This window comes from Mus caroli, unplaced genomic scaffold, assembly GCF_978045245.1.
Source record: "Mus caroli unplaced genomic scaffold, Mus_caroli_1 scaffold_10, whole genome shotgun sequence".
Classification (NCBI taxonomy): domain Eukaryota; kingdom Metazoa; phylum Chordata; class Mammalia; order Rodentia; family Muridae; genus Mus; species Mus caroli.
Window position 1 is genome coordinate 32357295 of NW_028227265.1, and position 12924 is coordinate 32370218.

Below are 12924 nucleotides of genomic sequence, written 5' to 3' on the forward strand. Positions count from 1 at the left end.
ATTGAAAATTAGCTCTCTATCAGATGTAGGATTGGACTTGAGCTTTGTACAAGGAGATGAGAATGGGTGGATTTTCATTTTTCTACATGCTGAACCAGAAGCATTTGTTAAAAATGCTGTCTTTTTTCCACTGGATGGTTTTTGCTCCTTTGTCAAAGATCAGGTGGGTTCATTTCTTGGTCTTCAGTTCTGTTCCATTGATCTTTCTTCCTGTCTGTGTACAAACACCATGCAGTTTTTAATCACTATTTCTCTGTAATACAGCTTGAGGTCAGGGATGGTGATTCCCCCAGAACTTCTTTTATTGTTGAGAATAGTTTTCTTTATCTGGGGATTTTTGTTATTCCAAATGAATTTGCAAATTGCTCTTTCTAAGTCTATGAAGAATTGAGTTGGAATTTTGATGAGAATTGCATTGAATCTGTAGATTGCTTTCAGTAAGATGGCCATTTTTACTATATTAATCCTGCCAATTCATGAGCTTGGGAGATCTTTCCATCTTCTGAGATCCTCTTCAATTTCTTTCTTCAGAGACTTGAAGTTCTTGCTAGAACTCTCACTCGCTTGGTTAGAGTCACACCAAAGTATGTAATATTTTTGTGACTATTGTGAAGGGTGTCATTTCCCTAATTTCTTTCTCAGTCAGTTTATCCTTTGAGTAGAGGAAGGCTATTGATTTGTTTGAGTTAATTTTATATCCAGCCACTTTACTGAAGTTGTTTATCAGGTTTAGGTGTTCTATGGTGAAATTTTTGGGTCACTTAAGTATACGATAATGTGAATCTGCAAATAGTGATATTTTGAGTTCTTTCTTTCCGATTTGTATCCCTTTGACTTCCTTTTGTTGTCTAATTGCCCTAGCCAGAACTTCAAGTACTATTTTGAACACATATGGGGAGGGTGTACAGCCTTGTCTAGTTCCTGATTTTAGTGGGATTGTTTCAAGTTTATCTCCATTCAGTTTGATGTTGGCTACTGGTTTGCTGTATATTGCGTTTACTATTTTTTTCAGCATGTAATAAAATGATCATGTTGTTTTTTTCTTTGAGTTCGTTAATGTGGTGGATTACATTGATGGATTTCTGTATATTGAACCATCCCTGCATTCCTAGGACGAAGCCTACGTGATCATGATCGATGATCATTTTGATGTGTTCTTGGAATCAGTTGGCAAGAATTTTATTGAGTAATTTTGCATCATTATTCATAAAGTAATGGTCTGATATTCTCTTTCTTTGTTGGTCTTTGTTGATTTAGGTATCAGTGTAATTGTGGCTTCATAGAATGAATTGGGTAGTGTTACTTCTGTTTCTATTTGTGGATTAGTTTGAAGAGTATTGGTACTTTGAAGGTCTGATAGAATTTTTTGGTTGGGAGATATTTAATGACTGATTCTATTTCTTTTGGTGTTATGGAACTGTTTAAATGGTGTATCTGATCCTGATTTTACTTTGGTATTTGGTATCTGTCTAGAAAACTGTCCATTTCATCCAGATTTCCCAGTTGAATATAGGCTTTTGTAGTAGGATCTGATGATTTTCTTTTCCTAATTTCCCCAGTTTCTGTTGAAATATCTCTTTTCATTTTTGATTTTGTTAATTTGGATGCTGTCTCTGTGCTCTCTGGTTAAGTCTGAGTAAGGATTCATCTATCTTGCTGATTGTTTAAAAGAACCATTTCCTGGTTTTGTTGATTATTATTTTTTAAATTCTTTTTTTTTTTTCTGCTTCGTTGATTTCAGCCCTGAGTTTGATTATTTCTTGGCATCTACTCCTCTTGTGTAAATTTCCTTCTTTTTTTTTTTTGCTAGAGCTTCCAGATGTGTTGTTAAACTGTTAGTGTATGCTCTCTCCAGTTTCTTTTTGGAGGCACTCAGAGCTATGAGTTTTTCTTTTAGCACTGCTTTCATTTTGTCCCATAAGTTTGGGTATGTTGTACTTTCATTTTCATTAAATTATAAAAAAGTCTTTAAATTATTTTTTTATTTTTTCTTTGCACAAGTTATCATTCAGTAGAGTATTGTTCAGCTTCCATGTGTATGTGGGCTTTCTGTTGTTTTTTTGGTATTTAAGACCAGCCTTAATCTGTAGTGATCTCATAGGAGGCGTGGGATTATTTCAATCTTCTTATATCTGTAGAGGTCTGATTTGTGACTGATTATATGGTCAGTTTTGGAGAAGGTACCATGAGGAGCTGAGAAGAAGGTGCATTCTTTTGATTTAGGATGAAATGTTCTGTAGATATCTGTTAAATCCATTTGGTCCTTAACTTCTGTTAGTTTTACTTTGTCTCAGATTAGTTTTTATTTCCCTGATCTGTCCATTGATGAGTGTGTGTTGGGAGCTATTAAGGCAACTCTATTGTCCTGATCTCTGAATTGGGCCTCTCCCCCCCCGCCCAGAAGAAAGGAGGGTCAAAAGCGGGCCACCAGACGCACTGCTCTGAGAACAACCACAGATTGTTCCAGCCCTAAGTCAGCGCCAGATGTCCTGACCTCAAGATGTACCCTGATACTGCCAAGTTCCTGCTTCCCCATGTAGTTGTCAAAAGAAAAATTTCCGCTGCCCCATCCCTCCTGCTGAGAAGTACTTCCTCTCTTTCTGCTGCCCCATCCCTCCTGCTCAGGTGCATTTACTCTGCCCCATCCCTCCTGCTGAAAGGCACTTCCCCTTTTGCTTGTGCATTTAAACCTCGTGGGCCTGGCTAATACATTTGGGGCTTTGATGCAATCCAGAACGGTTCCGTGTCGTTATTTGCAAAAGACCCTCGTCTCTCTCTACCCCCCATTTGGTTATTAGGAGAAGGTCCCCTCGAGACCCTCGAATAACTGGACCTGCTGGACGGGTCAAGAGTGGGGTGTTGAATCTACCAACAATTGTATGAGGCACAATGTGTGCTTTTAGCTTTAGAAAAGTTTCTTTTATGAATGTGAGTGCCCTTGCTTTTGGAGCATCAATGTTCAGAATTGAGGGTTCTTCTTTGCAGATTATTCTTTAATGAGTATGAAGTGTCCTTCTGCTGCAGACCCTGTGTGTCCCTTTGTCTGCGTGGAACGGGTCTCTGGGGCAGGTGGGCAAGGCGTCAGCAAGTGACAGACAGACCAACCAGACATGTCAGAGGATATTTTGCTGAAGCAGACATTTGAGAGTGTATGTGATGTTTGGAATAAATATAAGTAAAGCCCTACAGACAGTCAAATAATGCTCTTGCATTGCTACACTGTGCAACACTTCACTGTTCTTTGCTAGTCTTCTCTGGTCTTCACGGTGTAGAGAGAAATGTGCCAAAGAACTTCTCATGGTATTCAGACTAATTCTGGCTACTTCTGCTGACTCATGACAATTCAGGGGAGTCCTCTAACTTCTGCTGGATCAAGCTGGTGCTTTGTGTTTGGTGTTTGCTATTGAACTAGACTGCTGGTCTCTTGACAATGAAGAGAGTAATTTTCCCAAACAACTACTTCTAAACTTCTAGTTCTTCTCCTATAAACGTTCTTTCTCCTCAACCTTTAGTCAGTGGGTTTAAGCATTCAAGAACCCTAAATAAAATTAGGTTTAGAAAAATCTAAGCCTATACTTCATAAATCTCTTAAAGAATTTTGATGCTAAACATGAATTTTGAAGGTTTAGATCCTCTCCTCCAAATTATACAGTGTTCAGAACACTAAAGATCTGCATTTAACCCAGGTCTGTTTTCTGTTTCTTCAGATACGTCCTACTTTGCCAATCTATTTCTGTAGTAAAACACAGTGATCTGAAGCAATTTTAAAAAGGAAGCTTATTTTGTTTAATGGTTCCAAAGGAATAGATGTTCATGATCACAAATTATAATCATAAGTTGAGAAAGTAGCTAGAATATTATATGTCAGCCACACATTGGAGGCAAAACATGAACAGGCAGGAACCCCAGGCCATACACTTTCAAAGTCTACCCCCACTGATGTACTTCTTATAGAAAGGGTGAACTTTTTGAAGGTTTCATAATATCCCCAAACAATACAACTCATAGGGGAGCAAGTGTTTAAATACACCACCTAAATGGGAACATGTCTCTTTCAAACAACTGCAAAGTAATTGTACATTATGTATGAGCAGAGGAAAAAGAGATGTGATACTTAAAAATAACATGCCTTAGAGTTTTAATAAAGCATACTCCAACTATATTCTTTTTTCAGACACAGAAAAACTATTTGTCAAAGTGGCTCCTAAGTTACTTCCAGTATTTAGCCTTAGATGTTTTAATAAAAATATTAAGTATTTATGTGCAACATTTGAAACTTATACATCAGACATTGAAAAACAATTTCATCCACCTCTGATGTCTACTTTATTTTTTCTTCTGAGTGGGATTCAAGCATCCTCACTTGGGCTTTCCTTGTTATTTGGCTCCTTTGGATTTTTGGATGGTAGCATTGTTATCCTGTACTTTATGGCTAATATCCACTTAAAAGTGAGTACATATACCATGCATGTCTTTCTGGGCCTGGGACACTCAGGATGATATTTTCTAGTTCCATCCATTTACCTATAAATTTCATGATATCTTTGTTTTTAATATCTAAGTACTATTGCATTGTGTAAATATATCACAGTTTCTTTATCTGTCTATTCTTTGGTTGAAGGATATTTAGGTTGTTTCCAGTTTCTGACTCTTAAGAATAAAGCTGCTATGAATATAGTTGAACAAGTGTTCATGTGGTATGTTGTGGCATCTTTTTGGTATGTACCCAGGAATAGTATAGCTATGTCTTCAGATAAAACTATTCCCAGTTTTTCTGAGAAGCCACCAAATTGATTACCTTAGAAGGTGTACAAGTTTACACTCCTACAAGCAATGAGGGAGTGTTATCCTTGTTCTATATACTGTCACTTGAGATTTTGATCTCATCCATTCTGACAGATGTAAGATGGAGTTTTAGATTCATTTTGATTTGTATTTCCCTGATGGCTAAGGAACTTGAGCATTTCTTTAAGTGTTTCTTGGCCATTAGATATTCTCCTGCTTGAGAACTCTCTGTTTAGCTCTTTACCCCATTTTTAATTGGTTTATTTGGTTGACAATTATCAAATCTTAAAAATGGCAGCAAGCCTTTGACCAATTCAATGCTGTGAGTGAGAAAGGTTCACTATGGCCACGATTGGGGAAAAAAATAGGAGATGTGATGTTGTTGGAGTAAGTGCAGTTGGAGGAGAATTGCCATTGAAAGTGGGCTTTGATGTTTCAAAAGCTCACAAGTGCCCCTCTCTCAGCTTGAAATTATGGATCAGATGTTAGCTAGCTCTCAGCTACTGCCCCAGTGGTATGATGTGGCATCTTTTTGTATGTACCCCACTTATGACTGTAAGATTGTTTATTTTCCTGTGATTAGGTGGTATTGGTTACTGAGGCTACCAGCAAGCAGAAAGGAGGTAATAGAAATAAGGTAACTTAGTGTCACAAAGCTGATCTGCTTGTCAATGTAGTCTTTTTTCTTGAATCACTTCTCCCTCTATATGCTAGGAACCTTTGACTAATTTCCAGGAAAAACAAAACTAACAAACAAACAAAAAACCAAAAAAAAAAAAAAAAAAAAACCAAACAAACAAAACCCATGGTTTTCCCTTTGTTTAAGAGCAAAGGATGAGTGGTAATCCCAATTCAGAGCAAAGGTCAGCTGATTTTGAATCTACTCCTTTGACCTTTGTCCTTCTTCCCTGACTCTTGAGTCTGGCTGGATATAAGGATCTCATAAAGATGTCACAAGCAGGGGGGACCATGCACAACCTTTGAGAGCCTCTCTTGAGTACACACACAGCACTAGGTGCCAACAACCTCATATTACAGGATGCGAAGAACAGGGAGGTGTGATGATTGCAATTCATGATGCCAGAAATTCTCACAGTGGTACAAGCATTATACAAGTAGACACTTGAGCTGAGTGTTACAAAAGAAGAGCATGTTACTGGGTGTTATCAGAGTAGATGAACACCTGGATAGTCATAGAGTGAGCTGACTAGAAAATAAATAGCCAAGAGTGTTCTTCTGTGTGAGAACTTTGCTTAGATTGGGAGGAAAGCCTTGTACTGTGTTGATTTTAGAGTGAGCCCAAGTAATTTCATTTTGTTGTGAAGAGTCTTGTATTTTTTGATTGTTATAAATATTTATAATTCTCTAATTTTTCTGTCATCATGAGTGGGTGATATTCTATTGTACATGATGGAAAACACCTGCGCAAGACAAGGTCAATGCTAAATTAAGCTTTACATTGTTTCTTCATTTTGGACATCTTTTACATCCACGTGATCTTTATGTCTTCATCTATAAGATGAAAATAGTTGTATAGGGTTATTGTGAGATTCTAACAACTCACCTGATTTGGAAGAGCCTTATAAATGACTAAACTGTTATGCAAATACACAGTGTTCTTACTATGCTGTAAACCACCGTGTGATACTGTGGTTTTATTGGTCAATAAATGTTTTCTTGGCTATGTATAAAGAGAAATAAGAAAATGTTTTACTAATAGCTTTTAGTACTATCACCACCCAGTTCAGGATTTTCATTGTGGGCAGACTGCAGGACACTCAAAAAATGTGACTGGATTGCAGACAAGGGAGCATTGCTTTTGCGGATGTGACCATTCCTCAGGTTCTGTGGATGACGAACATAGAGGAAAGGATTTAGCAACTTGCTTCTGGATTAATGCACAATGTGGGCAGAGTAGCCATGATTCATTATAAGCATTATTTCATTTTAATCATATAATATCATTCAAGTAATTATAATGAAAAATAACAGTACTAGAACATTATTTGTGTAATTACTCTATAGAAATAATAGATATGTATGATTTATAAGTACTATTTATATATACATCTTTGTCCCTTGTTTTTCTTCTATTAAAACTGATATAATAGTATAATTTACATCCATATTTATCTTAGGTAATGACTGGACAAGTAACAAATTATTATCATTATAAACATACTAAATATATCATATGCTTAACTAAACATAGATTATAATAACAATTACCTAGTTCAGTACATAACATTACTATTATTCATAATATAAAAATTTATTACAAAAGGCACCTAATAAGTTTAGAAAGGATGATAGAAGTGTCTAAGTTCACCATAAAATTCTTTTGTGACTGCTATATCCATGCTTGGGAGCATGAAAATCTCTCTCTCTCTCTCTCTCTCTCTCTCTCTCTCTCTCTCTCTCTCTCTCTCTCATTAAAGTACTTTTCGAAGCTCCCTCAAACTAATTTAACTCTTATTTTAACAGAATATTATTTTCAACAGTTAACATTTGAAGTTCATCCCCATAACTTAAAGGACATTTTGACATACAGCTCTGGGGAAATTCTGATATAGTAAAATGAATTCAATCGGGTGCAGATTTAAATATTCCTGGTGAAGTTTCCACTAAATCTATCCATTAGTTGGTAAAGATTTCTCAAGAGATCTCTGCCCCTGTTCAGTGTTCTTCAGATAGCAAAGAATAATGAGCACCCACTTTACCAAAGAAATAGAGCTGAATTATGTAGTCCCTGCTAGTCTCCTCATATCTTCAATAATATTCTTAAATGGTCCTATGCATTTAGAAAGAGACACAATAACTCAAGTTTATCTGAGTAAGAACATGAAATCTGATTTCACAAATATAAGTTAAATTTTGTAATATTTTTTCTTGCTTCTTTATTGTGGGTGTGCAATACTGTGCAATTTGTGCATCTCTCTCTTTCTCTCTCTGTGTACATGTGTGTGTGTGTATGCACTTGTGTGCATGTGTATGCACACACACATAATTTGACTCTGTATTTATGTAAGATAATATCACAGTCACTGTTCTATTGCTGTGAAAAGACACCATGATCATAGTTGTAACTCTTGAGAAGATGCACCTAACCCTCAAGAGACTTGACACCCCAGGGAGTGGGGAGGTCTGGGGGGTGGGTCTGTGGGGAGAGGTGGGGACATCTCTGGGGCTGGGGAGGAGGTATGGGATATGGAACAGTAAGAGGGTAGAATGGGAGTGTGATAAAATGTGGATTGTCAAAAGATTAAATAATAAATACATAAATAAAACATTAGTCTGGATCTCATTTACAGTTTCTGAGATTTAGGCCCTTATCATCATGGTGAGGAGCATGGAAGCATGCAGGCAGACGTTGTACTGAAGAAGTAGCTAACAATTGTACATCGGGATTCACAAGGAGCAGGAAGAGAGACCTTGGGCCTGGGGTCACACCTTCTAATCCTTTATAGTGCAACTCTCTGATGACCAAGCATTCAAATCAATAACCACTGAGGCCATTCTCATTCAAACTACTATAAATGATAAGATGAGGGCCCAGTTTTATGTTGTGTTCCTAGAAGGTATTTCAGCCATCTGAATATTATCCATTGAAGATACTATCTTTCACCATTTGGTGTATTTTATGGCACTGTTTTCTTAGAGCTAATTTCTACAATCCTCTTATTCAATTCTGTCTCCACAGCAGTTTTGGTTACTGTAATTTTTTATTTAAGTTAAGGTTAGCTTTATTGAATTATTTTAAACAAGACAAATAAAATTCTGGTTCAGTATTAATATTCCCAGAAAATTTTTAGTTTTATAATGGGAGAATATGAATATAAACTTTTTACTCTTTTGTGCAAAACAAATATAAAGCAAATATAATCAAAATTATAATTTTAACAGTTTAGCACAGAAATTCTCCTATGTCACAGTCTGACGGGTCCAGTCTACCACATTTTTCAGTGTTTATGTTAGAATCATGAGTTCTTCCTTGACAAGCTACCTTTCCTGTCACTTGAATGAACATTAAAAGTCCATGGTGTTTTGCCATTTTAAGTGATCAAAGAGCAAACTAACACAATTCGGGGCTAAGGTCCAATCATTGTCCAAAAGCCAACCCTATCTAGAAAGGGTCAACATAGAACTCAAGAGAGGTACCTCTGCCATGGGAATCCACTGTACAGATCCACACACTTGTCTTTTATCTCATTTCCTTGGGAAAACAGTAAAGCTCTTTTCCCCTGAAGCAACAACAGTGCTTGGAGCTTAGTTACATGAGGGTGATGCATTGTTCAATAGTAATTTCTGTTAATTTTTATACTTTTCAATGTGCTCACGAACTATAATAAGCCTCTGAATTTGTGTAGTACCTTCATAAATCTGATAGATCTTGGCGTCTCTCATCAGCTTCTCCACGGGGTACTCTGTGTTGAATCCATAGCCCCCGAAAATCTGCACAGCATCAGTAGCTAGCTGATTGGCAATATCTCCAGCAAAGGCCTTTGCAATCGAGGCATAGTAAGTGTTCCGGTGGCCAGAGTCAACCTCCCAGGCTGCTGCTCTCTGGTAACTGAGCTTAGCGAGTTCAACTTTCATCGCCATTTCTGCGAGCAAAAATGAAACTCCTTGGTGCTCCACCAGCAGCTTTCCAAATGTCTTCCAGGGCATACTTTTTGGCTTTGTCCAGAGCTCTCTGGGCTAGCCTGACAGTGCCAGCTGCGACTGTAGGTCTGGCTCTGTCAAAAGCACCCATTGCGGTCTTGAAACCCGCTCCTTCACCGATTAACACATTTTCCTTAGGCACTCTGACATCTTCGAATGCAATTCCTCTGGTGTCAGAGCATCGCTGGCCCATATTTAGTTCCTTTTTTCCAATATGTATTCCCAGGGTGTCGGCTTCTACAATGAATCCGGTAAAGGCTTTACTAGCGGGTACTTTAGGATCTGGGTTAGAACGCGCCAACAAGAAATACCAGTTGGCCTCCCCCACCCCCTCGTTGGTTATCCACATCTTCTGGCCATTGATAGCATATTCATCACCCTTCTCGGCTTTGGTCTTAATGCCCGCCACATCAGAGCCCATGGAGGGCTCTGTCACACAGTAGGCACACATCATCGGCTGCTCCGTCATCCTCCCCAAATAATTCTTTTTTTGTTGATCATTTCCAGCAAGAATCACAGGCATTTGTCCCAAAGAGTTTGCTTCAATAGCAGTTGGCACCCCTGTACACCCATACGCCAACTCTTCGGTAATTAAACAAGCATCGGACATTCCCAGACCAAGACCACCGCAACTTTCTGGAATGTGTGCTTTGATCAAGCCAAGTTCCCAGGCTCTTTTGATGAGAGGGAATGGGTTCTCCCCGCTTTTGTCATATTCCGGGGCGACAGGGATAATCTCCTCTCTGGCAAACTTCCGGGCAGTTGCTTGAAACTCTTTCTGCTGTTCGGTCAACTCAAAACTAAACCCTAATCCGGGCTCCTGCTTCAGAGCCGCTTTCCTGTGTTGTGTTCGACACTCAAAATGAGAAACACTTCTCAGGACCCTGCAGCCTCTGCGGAACGCTGCTGCCATGATGGCTCCTCGATCTGCTGCCTCCGACCACCTCTGGGAAGCAAGCCGGCTACTGTAATTTTTATCAAGTAAAAATATTTTAATGCTAGGAAAGTTTATGTTCAGCAACTTTTTGTTTTAATATGGTCTTAGCTTTCCAGTGTTTCATATAAATGTTGTCATTTTTATTTATGGAAAATATACTATTGGTGTTTCATTATGGATTGTATTTAATAAGCAGAACACTCACATAATTTTGGTACTTATAAATGTTAAACTTCACGTCAAAATAATACCTATTCCATTAAAAGTATGTAGCCACATCAATTTAAAATGCATTATCAATGTACTTACAAATACACTGTAAAGTAGTCAGCATGTTCACTGTTCACTTTAAATTCCACCATCTGTATTCATATTATTTCTCTTTTGTTAGCTGCAAGAAACATAAAAGTAGCTTAATACCATAGATTGATCCCACATATCAGCATTGACTAACTTACCACAACTCTTTCTTCTCAGTATATATTGATCTATATGTATCTCTAAAATTCAGTTAATTTTATTACATCAGCCAATAAACTGTTCCCATCCCATTGCCTCAACATGGTCAAAGCAAGGAGCAAGGATATTTGAGACCTGTTATCTTTTTCTTTAATGGTGAAGAAGTATAAATAACACAGTGAATATTTGAAAATGACAAGGGTAATCACATTATTTTTCTATTTTTCTAAAATTATATAAATGTATATATAACAAATAAATGTATATATAAAGTATATATGCATGTATGTGTCTGTATAATTTCTTAAAATTTTTCAATTTAATTACATTTCTCCTTTCCCTTTCATTTATCCAAACCTTTCCATACACCTCTTCTCACTTTCTTTCAAATTAGTGGCCTCTTTTTTCATTTATTATTATTTTATTTATATACTATGGACAACATATTCTATAGACTTCCCTGGGAAAGGCCAACACTGTCATATGCATATTTAAATGAAGTTACACCATTTGAGTTGATAATGTTCCCTTCAGAGGCATAGACTATCTAAAAGCTCAATATCAGTTATGAGAAAACTGTTTTGGAATTGAACTGTTGGTCAGAGGAGTCTAAAGGGAAATGCACACACACACAACATGAACTATTGTTATTTCCTTTGATCTCCTCTCAGATATTTATTATTAAATTAATAAATAAGATAAAAGAAAAATGACTGAAAATACATTACTTAAAAGATGGATTAAAGTCTCTCAATCTAAAAGCTCCTTGATAAAATGACCTCTTTTCTCCTTCAGTCAATTCTTCTAATCTCTAGAAGACATGCTTTTGTCAGGTTAACATACACATGAGTTATTGGTATTTTAGAATATCTCACATCTCAAGACTTTTGCTTATTTATTCTCTTCTTCTAATCATGTAATGATTTTGTTATCTATTCGGAGAATCAAATCTATACAACAGCTGTCCAAATGGCAGTCCATGTTCTTCCATATCATTTATACTTCATATTTGGGCCTCCATAATATCAGTTTGTATGACAAGTACTTCATTAGATTGTGTATTAGTCAGGGTTCTTTAGAGGAACATGATAAAATGAATCTATATGCATATATATATATATACATACATATATATATGTGTATAAACACACACACGTGTGTGTGTGTGGTTCATGTATATATGCACATATATATGCATACATAATTCATCTAGTCCAACAGTGACTGTCTACATACAGAAGGTTCAAGAATCCAGTAGTAGCTCAGTTTGTAATATCAAATGCCTTGTCTGGTCTTTATTACACTGTGGAATCCTAAAGAAGTCTCCAGTGTCAGCAAAGGTGTAAACTTGCCAACTAGAGTGAGAGAAAGCAGGCAAGGAGCAGCTTTTTTCCATGCACTTTATACAAGCTGCCAACAGATAGTGTGGTACATGTTAAAGGTGTATCTTTTCATCTCAAAATATCCAGAATAAATGTGGAGGGGAAGCAAGGATTGTAGGAACCAGAGGGGTCACAGAATCAACTGGGCACAGAGCACTTCGCTGAGGCTGAACTGCCAACGATAGAGCCTGCATATGACTGACTTTGGCCCTCTGCACTTACGTTATAGCTGTGTAGCTTGGTCTTTGGGAAGGACTTGTAACAGGGGCTGTCTCTGACTCTGTTACCTGGTTTTGGAACCAGTTGACACTTATGTGAATCTTAATTTCCAAATAAAAACAACAATGAAGTCACTTTATACTTAATACATTATAACTATCTCACATACAATCACAAATATACATTTAACCAGGTCATAATTATGTTTAACATGATATAATTATACCTTATACAACTTCAAATGGACTATAAGTCTTGGAATAGGTGGTAATGTCCCTTGAAAAATATTCTTTTAGTATCTCATACTTAAATAAAATAACCACTAATATTCTTTTAATTGAGGATACATTGCATAATAAAGAAGTCAAAGAAATAAAGAAATTATCTGTACAAATACATTCTTAATAAAATATGAAAATACTATTTCTGCTACTGGTTAGGTAGCCTTGGCTGGTATTTATTACCACCCTCCCTTACTAC

At 37.0% G+C, this 12924-nt stretch overlaps 1 pseudogene; it reads right to left on the reverse strand.

Moving 5' to 3' along the window:
- Positions 1–9078: 9078 nt before the first annotated feature.
- On the reverse strand, positions 9079–10387 carry LOC110300714 (medium-chain specific acyl-CoA dehydrogenase, mitochondrial pseudogene; annotated as a pseudogene).
- Between the last annotated feature and the right edge of the window lie 2537 nt (positions 10388–12924).